At 28.9% G+C, this 14,481-nt stretch overlaps 1 protein-coding gene across 2 annotated transcripts in view; it reads left to right on the top strand.

The window, feature by feature from the left end:
* The first annotated feature begins 2,485 nt into the window (after nt 1–2,485).
* The window catches only part of LOC122852027 (GAS2-like protein pickled eggs), a 102,471-nt gene continuing 90,475 nt past the window's right edge, over nt 2,486–14,481 (top strand). Inside the window, exon 1 of one of the 2 annotated variants that reach the window (XM_044151581.1) lies at nt 2,486–3,300. The gene's annotated coding sequence lies outside the window, so the exon portion shown is untranslated. The remainder of the gene's footprint in view (nt 3,301–14,481) is intronic. The other variant, XM_044151580.1, reaches the window with a different exon arrangement.

Raw genomic sequence — 14,481 nt, 5'->3', positions numbered from 1 at the left:
TCAGGAGAAGGTTGAACAGCGGTGGTAGCGTCTGTCTACATGCCTCACGATTCATCTGACCCACCTCCCTAACGAAGTGGTGGCCCTCGTAGAGGACTGCAAAAATAGACAGTGGAATCTGGTACTCACGGCCCCAGCACTACGTGTAAATCTGAGGCGGCTTATTTTGTAATTCAATTCCTCCCGATTCCCCAGACTAGGTCTTGTTCATGGAGTTTAATACCACCTCCATGGTCTTGTTATGTTGCATTCATATGGTAATCCTATTTATTTTCTACAGTATCGGTCACAAATCTGCATTACCAGCTCAATGGCGGATTTCTTAGGAAATGAATTAAAATAATAAACAAAATTATATTTATTAATTTTAAATTCAATTGATGACTTAAAAATAGTTAATTGTAATTTGATTTATAGAATAAATGAAGAGCTATGGGAAAAATGTCTAAGAAAAAGAGGTGGCCACATGTAAATTTATAAAGAAATAATTTAACCAAAGAAATTAACACGTACCAGTGATGGGTAAATGGTCGATTTTTGAGGTTTCTTACACTTACAGTAAGATACTGCAAGATACTGTAAGAAACTGTAAGATACCTGAGACGCCATTTTTGAACATTCTTACTGACTGTCGACTCGACACTAGTTAAGAAAGTGGGTTCCTTACCTTGATTGATGACCTCCAGGTTCATGGCGAATATGAAGTCCAGTAAAGCTCTGCCCTGATTAGATGCTTTCTTATGGGTGTTTATTTTTTTTCTGTTTATTTTCGCGCATGCGCAGTTGAATGCGCAGTCGGAAAAAAGTCAGATTGCAACAGCGTAGGACATAATGAGCTGGATCAGCCATGTTTTAATTCTTATTTTTTAAGAATTATTTGTTTCGATGCCACTGCTCTCTCCTCAATTTTGCATGACATACGCATGTGCATGATCATGCGCATTAAAGTGAAAAAAAATAAACACCCAAAAGAAAGCACCTATCGTAGATGTCGTCGCTGCCCCATGCAACATGGTGCGCATAGACATCCTCAGCCAGTACCAGCTATAATACATAGAGTGGGTATAAGCAGAGTACCGAGATAATAATAGTCGGACATTTTGTGCTCGCCGTATGGAGTAAGTATAAGAGATTTCCGTCACTTCCGAGGTAAAAATCATCTATGGATTCACTCTGCCTATACCCACTCTAATGATAATAAAGACGTATCATACTGTATGATACTGCTCTATAATACACCAGTATCATACCTACCCAACACTGCACCAGGGATGGGCATGTATAAAACATAATGTTTTAAAGCATCTTTAGACATAGTTTCAAACATGCTTAGTTCTATCCATTTGTATAAAACATCTCTCTCTAGCGGTGAAACTTGGAACTATCATCAAAAGTAACCGAAATGAATTACAATCCCAAAAAAGAGCTCAGGAATTGTTGCGGACAAGCAGTAGCTAAGGAAAAAATGTAGCTAAGAAAAAGATGTAGCTAAGGAAAAGATGTAGCTAAGGAAATGATGTTGCTTAAAACATAATTTTTTTGGCTACATTGATTCCTTAGCTCCATCTTTCCTTTAGCTACTGCTTGTTCTTAGGATTTTTATTCATTTATTAAAGAAAATACATGTAATTCTATTTTTTAAAAATGAAAATGTCCAAAAAAGATGTAGCTAAGGAATATTTGCCTAAACCATAATTTTCTGGCCACATTATTTTCTTAGCTCCATCTTTCCTTTAGCTACTGCTTGTCCTTGGGATTTTTATTTGTTTAATAAATAAAATACATTTAATTTTATTTTTAAAACGAAAATGGTTCAAGGAAAGCAAAGTAGCTAAGGGAAAGATGTAGCTAAAAAAAAATTATATGGTAATGATTCAGCTACTAAGAGATCACGTGGGTTTTATCCGTTTTAAACGTTTTATCCATAGATATCTGTAAACAACTCAAAAACTCACAATATGCCCATCCCTGCACTGCGCCATCACCTACCGCTGGCATATATGTAATACTACGCAAAAACGGAAAAATACGCAAAAGTAATTTTTATATGTCTTGATGAATTAATTTATTATTTATTGTTGTGTAATAAGAAAAAACAGTTTGACAGTTGTGTGTAGTGTTGTGGGTTTAATAAAATCAATGGGTGCATGCCTTCAATAAATATTTTTTTTTCGTTTTGCAATTTCGCCCTGTAATACCGACTAAAAACTAAAAACAGAAACAACGACAAAAGTGATAAATTTCTCTATGCAATATTCCAGGCTTTACAGTTTACGATAATGTGTGGTACGAGCTATGTGACAATAACAAACAATCACAACGAGTCAATTTTCTATTTATTTCAGTTTGATATAAACAATGAACAGCATAATCACATTACAATTTGTTAATCATTGTGAAGCTTTTGTATGTAAATCTATATAAAAATGAGAGCGCCATCAGCAAAATAAATTGTAAAGAATTTGCCCTGTGAATTGGACTGCAGTTATCCATCTAATAATTGGAAGCCAAAAAAAATAATGTCATGTGCCAGTACTGCCACTACAAGAAAGAGCTTTTTCCTATAAAATTTTGGCCAGTATTACAGGGCGAAATTGCAAAACGAAAAAAAATTTTTTATTAAAGGAATGCACCCATTTACTTCATTTTATAAAAAAAGAAGGCACTTTCAACTGTCATACACTTTATGTAGTATCCTACGTATTTTACGTATCATACGTATGATTGTATGATTCCCCGAAAATCGTCGAATTACCCATCACTGGCTTCAAGCCTTCAACAGTTCCCTATATAGCATATATATATGCTTATACACAGTGCGACGTCACAGATTACCCTCCTTATAAAACTCCATGACTATAGTCAACACAGGCCTTAAGCATTTTAAGTAAAGATTGTGAACTTTTCCTTACTTTTGCGAATTTTACTGAATGCTGCAGAGCACTGCAGAGACCTCAGCAAGCAGGCAACAACAGGACGACTGCAGTCGACCATGGAGAGTTCTCCGGGCATTCATGAAGTTATACACGAGCCATGTGGACGTCGCGAAAAAGTATTTGACGGGAAGGTGAAAGTGTTGAGATGTTATTGTCTAGTTCATGTTTGTTATTAATAATAACAATCGCAATAACTTTTTGAATTTTTAAATCGATTGATTTAATAACTGTTATGCTGTTTCATATGTAATTAATTTTTCTAGAATTTATTAAGTTGATTCATAAAGTTGTACTCGGGCACATACAAAATCCAATTTATTTTTCTTCATCTCGTATGTGAATTAAAAATTGTCATTATCATAAAGTAAGTATCATTATTGTTATGAATTATGATCATAACTATTAACAATCAGGATATAAACTTGATACGTAGTGATAAAGTACTCGCCATAAAATATCGGATAATTATCTTAGCTTATTGCGCATATTACTATCATTACTTTATTCAATATTTGTAATGATAAGAAAATTACAATAATAAATCTCATTATCGATTTACTTTTAATGATATGCGTCGGTAAAATAATTTAATTATAAGAAGCAATTTTGCAGGTCATAGCACAAATCTAAAAAAATAGAATTTTATGACACATTTTTCTTTTATAGAATAAATATTGCGATTATAATATAGTAATATTCATGGTAATTTTTTTTTATTGATTTCAGAGTCTATCTTATTTGCATCTACATATTTGTTGATATGTCATAATTTAATGTTATTTATATGTAAAAAAAAAAAAAAATTCACCCCAACAACTAGATTTTTTCTTTTTTAGATATTCGAATAATTTAAAAAAATATTGCATATTTTTAATATTCATTTTATAAAGTAATAAAATAATAATCATATAAGTATAATTAAGATATAATAATGGATTACACAAGTTTTAAGTTGTGTCATGGACATTGCCAATGAACTTGATTGTACAGATTTGTCAAGTTTCAAGGTTACATCAAGGTCGATTTTGATTTTTTCTTTCTGTTTCAAAAACATGAGAAAAATTTCACAACAATTTGTATCAAAATTTGAATAAAATACTTTCATCAATTTTTATTATGATTATTTTGTGGTTTGCTAATAAAATAAATACCTGATTTCGAAAGTTGACTTTTTAAATGATATATTGATAAATTCAAACTATATACTTCATAATGTGAAGCAAATAAAGAAAGGTTGATCTTCTTAACAAGATTGAAAGAGTACAGAATTTTTAGAATTTTGTTCTACTTCTGTATGCATTTCACATTGACCGCTCATTCTCGTTTAACGTTTTCTGTTTTGTCGAGTGCGTATTTTAACAGATGATTTCACTAGACATTATAATAAAAGATTAACGAAAAAGTTACATAATAATAATAATTTGTATTGTTTTAGAAAAGAAAGACATTCTTTTAGATCTTTGATCTTACAAGAGCAAATCTAATGATTACAAAAGAAAATCAATCATTCAGAAACTATTAGCGAAAAAAAATGACAAGTAACTTTTAATTCTCAAAAAAATAAAATTTATTATAAGAACTCTATATCTTTGTGGACTGTGAAGCGTAAATTCCAGGGTAGGGGTACATTTTTGCTAAAAATCTTTTTCTAAAAAATATATTTTCTAAAAGTTTCTTTTTCGAAATTATGTTTTCTAAGGAATCAATTTTTTCTAAAATATATTTTCTAAATAATCAATTATTTCTAATCACGTTCACCTTCAGAAATGTTATTTGTTCGAACGGTACCTTCCGCGGTAAATTCCAGAATGTAGCTGATATTCCGACTTGTCAAACTATCGCCAAATAATCATTTAAAAAATCTAAATAATAAAATCAATATAAAAATTCTTAATTAACTTAATGGACTAGAACTTCCAGAGATCCTGATTTTGGACAACGTATTTTTATGTGGTCCTGATTTTTGAAAAAACTGTAGATCTACATCTGTCCTGATTTTTCGTTACATTGATAAAAACATATTTCTTTATATCAGCTTCTACTATATAACTTCACGGAAATTTATTATATTCTTTTTATCGACATTTTATTTTCTATTTTTATAATTTTACGAATAGAGATGCCGCGATACGATGCGATAATTGGCTAATTATCGTATTATCGTGTCCTGATGTCGTTATCGTATCGTCTTAAAATTTGACAAAAAATCAGATTATCGTGTCGTCTTATTATCGTATCGTCATAGGCGTTGTCGTATCGTATCGTGCGTTATCGACATTATTGACGATATTTTTTTTTTCGAGTATAAAATACAGTGAAATTTTCAAATATTTTTGACATACAAAAACATTATAAAAGCAGGAAGAATCATCTTAAGGACAATAAGTAAATGACATGAACGATCTAAGTAAAAATTATTATGCTAAAAGTTTATTATGTTTAAGGTCATGGTTTAAAAGCTCATTGGCAAATGATATTGAAGGAAAACTAGAAAAACAAATAAAAAAAAATATATTATAGCACGTTTTATATAATTCATATAAAATTATTATCAATTATCATATTATTATAACTTATATTAATTTCATATTGTTAGATTAATATATCCAATATTATATATTGCAGTAATCTATTAACCTTAATTCCTTAGCTACATCTTTTCCTCAGCTACTGCTTTTCCTTGGACATTTGTATTTTTTAAAAATCAATTTACAAGTATTTTATTCATAAAATAAATAAAAATGCCCAAGGAAAAGCAGTAGCTAAGGAAAAGATGTATAGCTAAAGAATTATGGTTGTCAATGAATTATAATTTGAGGAAATAATGTTGCTTAAAATATAATTCTTTGGCAACCTTATTTCCTTAGCTACTGCTTTTCCTCGGACATTATTTTTTCTTACGCATAAATATATTACATGTAATTTACTTTAAAAAATAAAGTTGTCTGAAAAAAAAGCTGTAGCTGGAACAAAGATGTAGCTAAAAAATAAATGTTGCTTACCTCATAATTTTTCTGGCTACATAAATTTCTTAGCTACATCTTTTCCTTAGTTACTGCTTCCTATAATTTACAATAAAACTATATAAAACATCTAAATAATAACATTTTTAAGTTTTTCCAACTTTTGAAGTGAAACTTCTTTACGGAGGTAGCGACAAAATTCAAGGCCTGCTAGCGTTGCGTAACGCTCTACTGCTATACGCTCGATCGCAAGCGGATAAAGAGAGGAGAATTACATAGAGAGAAGGGAAGCCGGCAAGCATTATACATGCACTATATATAGCGTATAAACTCGGAGCGTCAGCTGCTATGTGTGTATGCGTGAGCGACTTTTTTTTTTTATTCAAACATTATTAAACAGTTCAACTGAGTTTAATACTTAAATAATTGATTTTTAAAAAAAATTCATTTAAACGTATTAAGCAATAGTTATCGCGGGTTTAGAGAATCATTGTTATAATAACAATAAAATTATTATAAATATATATAAATGATGATAATTATAACAACAATAATTTTGATAATATTACCAATTATTCACAATAGTATTGATATTAATAATAATATCTATAATAATAATATTTTGAATATAAATACTAATAATTATCAATATTTATATATGAATGTTATTGTCAATGTTATTATTTATAGGTATATAAAGCTGGCACAGGCATAATGGCACAACCAAATCAGACCTTATCAGTAATTATGAGCTGATTATGAGCTGTTTTTGAGGGCAAACCGCGATTTTTGGACTTTTTTTTTTTTTTTTTTTATTAAAAGTTATGATGAAATAAAAGTTGTGCTAGCTTACGTTAAAAGCTAGCATAATTGTTAATAAAAAAAAAAAAAATTGTTATAAAAAAATTTTTTTTTTTGGCACACATAATTAGCACATAAGTTGCTTGTAATTTTAAGCCTCCCTCTATCAGGATCACATGATAAATAAAAAAGTTGTGCCACCTTACGTTGAACTTGTAATGAAAAAAAAAAAAATTAGCGTGTTGCGAGTACGCGCGGGGGAAGTGAAACTGAAGTTATAGACAAATTGAAATTTTCCGTGGACATGAATCAATAAATAAAAAAAATTAAACAATATGAATAAATAATTTTTTTAATAATGCTGTTGGCATCGCTAGATTATTCAAAAGCTACTGTCAAATTTTCAAGTTGATTTATTGATTTTTAAGAAAAATATCACAAGTTATATATTGAAAAAAAAGTATTTTTTTCAAAAAAAATAATTTTGTTTTTCATTTTTAATTCGTTAACTAATAATCATAACAAAAAATTTATTTGAAGGAGAGTATGTATTTTTTAATTCTATGAATGATAGTATTTTTTTTTTTAATTTTTTATGTTTGATTTTTCGCCCAGAGCAACGTCGTGTTTTCTTGGGCTTCGAGCGTGCGGCCGGTTATTGCATCCGGACCCTCAATTGATACCAACGATATTACTACTAATATTGATATTATTGTTAATATCATAATATTATTGGAGTTATTATTATTTATAATAATATTATTCATATATAACCAATAACCATAGTATAAATAAAATAATAATTTCAAAAATATCATCGATAAGAATAATATCAATATAATATTAGTAATAATGGTATCAACCATATTAATAATTATTATTAATAATAACAATAATATTATCGATTTTAATAATATCAGTGATATCAATAATATTAATAATAATATTGACAATTATTAGTATTTATATTGAAAATATTATTATTATAGATATTATTATTAATATCAATACTATTGTGAATAATTGATAATATTATCGAAATTATTGTTGTTATAATTATCATCATTTATATATATTTATAGTATAAATAATAATAATAACAATAATTTTATAAACAATAATATTAATTGCAATATAATATTGATAATATTATCAATATTAATATTCTGAATATGATCAATAATCAGTTATACTGTTTAATAATATCTAAATTGAAAAAAGTCGAACACGCATACACACATAGTAGCTGACGCTCCGAGTTTATACGCTATGTATAGTCCATGCTTGCCATGAAGCTGAAGCTGGCAGCTCAGACTAGCAACTGAGACGCCAGCGCGCAGGGACGAAATCACACGAGGGCAACGAATATTTTTCTTTTTATTATACGTAGATTTTTACCACTTTGGCAAAATAGAAAAAATCCAAAATTTTTGTCACAGTTAGCTTTTAATATTGTTTAAATAATAAAAGAATAAAATTTTTAAAGGAGACTTTTTTTTATTATTTTTTTTTATTATTTAAAAATTCAGATAAATATTAATTGTTAATTATTTAAAAAAAAAAACATGTTAAAACCTTCCCTTTAAAAATTTTATTCTTTTATTATTTGAACAATAATAAAAGCTATTATTTACAAAAATTTTGGAATTTTTTTATTTTGCCAAAGTGGTTAAAATGTCATTTATTTAAATCAGTTTTATATATATATATTAGGGTGGCCCTTAAAAAGGTCAATGATGAATTTATATGAGTGCACCCCCTAGAATGGTTCCGAACAAAATTTCCAAGCTCTATCTTAATATTAACACGTGCCTCAAGTCACTTACTTTTTCCCTTTTGATTAACATGGCAATTTTTCTATATTTTAGTAACAATACTGTAGTGTCGTCAAAAAATATGTAAAAAATCGCATATTATGCCAATTTCTTTATTTTTCTATGTAGAATTTAACCGCTTTCACCGCTCGCCGAAATTTTCAATATCGGACCTACTATATGGGTCGACCCAACTCAAAACTCTCTGAATTACATTAAAAAAAAAAAACTACAATCCGTTTACACTGGATTCTCCTGTTAACATTTATAATCTGAAAGATAAAAATAATAGGTCATTTTTTTTGAAATATCTCATATGATTTAGACTTATTAACTGCTCTTTCAAATACGAAATGGCGGTCTGACTTCATTGATCTAATTAATTAAAAAATTTTAAAAAACACTCATTTCTGTAAAAAATTTGATTTTACTATTCTCATTATTAACATTAATATTATTATTATTTTTATTATTATAAACATTATTATCAAAATAAAGCTCGTATTGCAAAATCCATATTGCAAATGCTGAGCTAATCTATATCGATTTGTAAACACAATAGTTAAAACTCAATGAGTAATATTTAATTTACTGTCAAAATTCAATATAGGCTCGAGTATGTAACGACGTACTATATGAACAGCTGATTCTTCAACATGCGTAAGACAGTGTTGAAATGATGACCAGAGCCGGGAAGTTCGTCTGTTATTTCTGAAAAAAGACGATCTGAACCTCTTATATGGAAAAAATGGCCCTTTAAAATGGCCTTATATTTTTGGTCTCTTAAAAATGGCCTTATTTTTTTTGGCCGCTTAAAAATGGCCCTTAAAAATGGCCTTATATTTTTGGCCTCTTAAAAATGGCCTTAAAAAATGGCCTTATTTTTTTTGGCCTCTTAAAAATGGCTCTTTTTTAATTAATTTTTTTATTTTTGATGCAATGTTGTGCCAGCTTTAACGTAAGTCAGCACAACTTTTTTAATAAACAACCGATTGACATGTAATATGGCCTAAAATTATGTGCATTTTATGTGTTTTCATTCTACCTATATAAATAATTTTTTTTTTCTTTTATTAACCCTTTTTAAATTATTTTTTTTATTTTTTATGCAGTGTTGTCCCAGCTTTAACTCAAGTCAGCACAACTTTTTTAATAATCAATTGATCGACATGAAATAAAGCTTCGAATTATGTGCTTTTTATGTGTTTTAATTCTATGTATATAAATATATATATATTTTTTTTATTAACCCTTTTTAAATTATTTTTTTTATTTTTGATGCAATGTTGTGCCAGCTTTAACTCAACTCAGCACAACTTTTTTAATAATCAACCGATTGACACGTAATATGGCTCAAAATTATGTGCTTTTTATGTGTTTTTTATTCTATGTATATAAATATATAAATATTTTTTTATTAACCCTTTTTTAATTAATTTTTTTATTTTTTATGCAGTGTTGTGCCAGCTTTAACTCAAGTCAGCACAACTTTTTTAATAATTAACCGATTGACATGTAATATGGACCAAAATTATGTGCTTTTCATGTGTTTTCATTCTACCTATATCAATAATTTTTTTTTTCTTTTATTAACCCTTTTTTAATTATTTTTTTTATTTTTTATGAAATGTTGTGCTAGCTTAAATTCAAGTCAGCAAAACTCTTTTAATAATCAATTAATATGGTGCTGTGAATATATTTGTTATAGTGGAATAAAGATTAAAAAAAAAACCCGAATAGATTAAAGTTACTCGTTTAATGTAAACTATTTTTTTTATATACGTAGAATAAAAACACATAAATAACACATAATTCTAAGCTTTATTTCATGTCAATCGGTTGATTATTAAAAGTTAACGACTGAATTTAACTGCTACATAAATGAAAAAATAATTAAAAGAGTTAATAAAAAATATATATATTTATATAGAACAAAACACATAAACACATAATCTAATTCCTTTCATGTCAATGGTTGATTGCTGAAAAGTTGACTGAGATTAAGCACAACTTTACTACATATAAAAAATAATTAAAAATAATTAATAAAAAATTATATGCATAGACTAAAAACACATAAAAAGCACATAATTTAAGCTTCCTTTCATCAATCAGTTGATTGCTAAAAAAATTTGTGCTGACTGGCACAACACGCCAAAAATAAAAATAATAATTAAAAAAGGGTTAATCAAAAAATTATTATATGCGTGAACTAAAACACATAAAAGCACATAATTTTGAGCCACATATTACGTGATCGGTGAATATTAAAAAGTTGTGCTGACTTAATTAAACTAGCACAACATTTCATAAAATAAAAAATAATTAAAAGGGTTAATAAATAAAAAAATAATTATTGATATAGGTAGAATGAAAACACATAAAAAGCACATAATTTTAGGCCATATTACATGTCAATCGGTTAATTATTAAAAAAGTTGTGCTGACTTGAGTTAAAGCTGGCACAACACTGCATAAAAAATAAAAAAAATAATTAAAAAAGGGTTAATAAAAGAAAAAAAAAATTATTGATATAGGTAGAATAAAAACACATAAAAAGCACATAATTTTGAGCCATATTACGTGTCAATCGGTTGATTATTAAAAAAGTTGTGCTGACTTGAGTTAAAGCTGGCACAACACTGCATAAAAAATAAAAAAATTAATTAAAAAAGGGTTAATAAAAAAAAATATATATATTTATATACATAGAATTAAAACACATAAAAAGCACATAATTTTGAGCCATATTACATGGCAATCGGTTGATTATCAAAAAAGTTGTGCTGACTTGAGTTAAAGCTGGCACAACACTGCATAAAAAATAAAAAAAATAATTAAAAAAGGGTTAATAAAAGAAAAAAAAAATAATTTATATAGGTAGAATGAAAACACATAAAAAGCACATAATTTTGAGCCATATTACGTGTCGATCGGTTAATTATTGAAAAAGTTGTGCTGACTTAAGTTTAAGCTGGCACAACATTGCATAAAAAAAAATATATAAGAGCACAAAAATCGCGAGTTGCACTCAAAAATAACACAAAAAGAGCATAAAATTCCAGTGCTATTTATAATCGTTTGTGCTTATATTGGTTTGCTAACTTTTGGGACGTCAAAAAATTATTCTTCAAGCAACATTATTTCCTGAAAAAATAATTCTTCGGCAACATTAAGGTTGATTCCCAGTCGCATCACCGAACCAATATTTATGCCACGAAGGGCCCGTATATCAATAACGCTATTTTTTATTCCCGTGACCTAAAATTTTTTGTGGCGCCACTGATGGAAAAAACAAATTCTTCAATAGTATGTGTGTCGTGGCTACACACTAGCGAGCAAAGATTACATCGTACACTGCCCCGAGCAGAAATTCAGGTCAGGTTCGGATCAAGCCCTGATCAGGCTTGCCTGATTTCAAATCCAATCTGGATCCAGATACTGGATCCGAACCTGATCAGGATGTAACGCTTTTTCGTAAGGTTCGGATCCAGAATGGATCAGGATACCTGATCAGGCTGTAGTAAAGATACATGATCCATAATGGATCCAGATACTGGATCCGAACCTGATCAGGATGTAACGCTTTTTCGTAAGGTTCGGATCCAGAATGGATCAGGATATCTGATCAGGCTGTAGTAAAGATACAAGATCCATAATGGATCCAGATACTGGATCCGAACCTGATCAGGATGTAACGCTTTTTCGTAAGGTTCGGATCCAGAATGGATCAGGATACCTGATCAGGCTGTGGTATAGATACATGATCCATAATGGATCCAGATTCCGGATCGAAACTGGATCAGGATACATGATTTATTCAAAAAAAAAAAAAAAAATTAATAATTTCAAATTTATTTTTTTTTTTAATTTGAGAATTAACGCTTAACAGAATACAGATAAACTTTATTATTACAAACTGACCTAATTGATAATTTACCTAACTAATTATTGCTACGACCGGGGTTCGAACCTTTCGACACGGGATTACAACGCTAGTACTTGACACGCTCGGCCATTGAGGCATTGGATAATTCGTACTAACTTTTTGTCCTCATAGGTTCTACAAATTGCCTGGTCAGGATAGCATCAGGCCATCTCTATTTTATCCTTAATAGGGATAGCCTGATCCATTCTGGAACAAGGCTGGATCAAGAAAAAATTATTTGAAAAAAAAATAAATTCAATATTCTTTTCTTGATCCAGTCTTGATCCAGAATGGATCAAAATCCCCTAATATAAATAGAATAACCTGATGCTACCCTGATCGAACAATTCTAAATGACAAAAAAATAAATTTGATACTTGTTTCTTCATCCATTTTGGATCCAGCTAGCCTTACTCTATCCTTAATAGAGTAGCCTGATCCATTCTGGATCAAATCTTGATCAAGAAAAAATTATTTGAAAAAAAAATAAATTCAATAATTTTTACCTTGATCAAGCTTTGATCCAGAAATAAATCAACTACTCTAATAAGAATAAAATCTGAATAGCCTGATGCTATCCTGATCAGGCAATTTGTAAAATTCAAAGACGCAAATTTGATACTTTTCTTTATCCATTTGGATCAGCTAGCTCTACTCTATCCTTAATAGGATAGCCTGATCCATTTTGGATCAAATCTTGATCAAGAAAAATTATTTGTAAAAAAATAAATTCAATAATTTTTTCTTGATCAAGATTTGATCCAGAATGGATCAGCTACTCTATAAGGATAAAATACAGATAGCCTGATGCTATCCTGATCAGGCAATTTGTAAAATTCAAAGACGCAAATTTGATACTTTTTCTTTATCCATTTTGGATCAGCTAGCTCTACTCTATCCTTAATAGGGATAGCCTGATCCATTTTGGATCAAATCTTGATCAGAAAAATTATTGAATTTATTTTTTTTTCAAATAATTTTCTTGATCAGATTTGATCCAAATGGATCAGCTACTCTGGATAAAAATACAATAGCCTGATGCTATCTTGATCAGGCCATTCTACTCTATCTTTAATAGGGATAGCCTGATCAGTCGGATCAGGACTTGATCAAGATGAAATTATTTAAAATTAAATAAATTTAATACTTTTATCTTGATCAAGTCCTGATCCCGGAACTAATATCAATAAAGAAAAAAGATGTAGGTGCCTGATCAGGCTTGATCAGGATGTGATAGAGTTACTTGAATAGGGATAGCCTTACGATATCCTGATCAGGCCTGGATCAGTGTTCAGGCTATCCTGAACAAGTTTCTACTCGGGTGAAGCCATGCTTGTGTTCATGTCTGTGTGCTGCGCTTCTCGCGAAATTTTAGAATTCCAAAGTTATTTATTTCTTAAACGCAGAAGACGAAATACTAAAAATTTATATTAAAAAATTTGTCTTTTCTAGCACTACAAACTGATAGAAATTTAACGTTTTCTGTTGCGTTTTAAAAAAGTTATTAATAAAAAGATGAGATACCGCCTATACCTTGCGTGTTAAAGTTGTCAACTTCGACAGTAAATATCTCAAAAAAACCGAACAAAAAAAAATCGAAAAAAATTGACAATGGAGATAATTATTTCATTTAAACATAAGATAAAAAAGAAAAAAATCTGTTGCGATTTCAGATTTCCAGAATCAACCTTAATTCCTTAGCTACATTTTTTTCTTAGCTACTACTTTTTCTTAGTATTTTAATCACTTATTTGACAGATAAAATACATACAATTTATTTTAATAAATTGAAATACCAAGAAATAAAATCAATCGAAATAAATAAATAAATCAACAATTAAATCCTATTGCAGTAATAAAGAATAACTATTTATCAAATATTTAATAATATTAAATGCATAAATTAGTCCAGATTGGTAAGATTAAATTCAAAAATTAATGATTATATTATCATCTTGAACAGCGATTGGAGTAATTGCATATCCCTTAATATTTTTTTGCAATTCCGGAAATGAAGGTGGTATTTTATTTTCAGTTGA

The sequence above is a fragment of the Aphidius gifuensis genome, linkage group LG3 (assembly GCF_014905175.1).
Source record: "Aphidius gifuensis isolate YNYX2018 linkage group LG3, ASM1490517v1, whole genome shotgun sequence".
Classification (NCBI taxonomy): Eukaryota; Metazoa; Arthropoda; class Insecta; order Hymenoptera; family Braconidae; genus Aphidius; species Aphidius gifuensis.
This window is presented reverse-complemented; position numbering and strand designations above follow the sequence as displayed.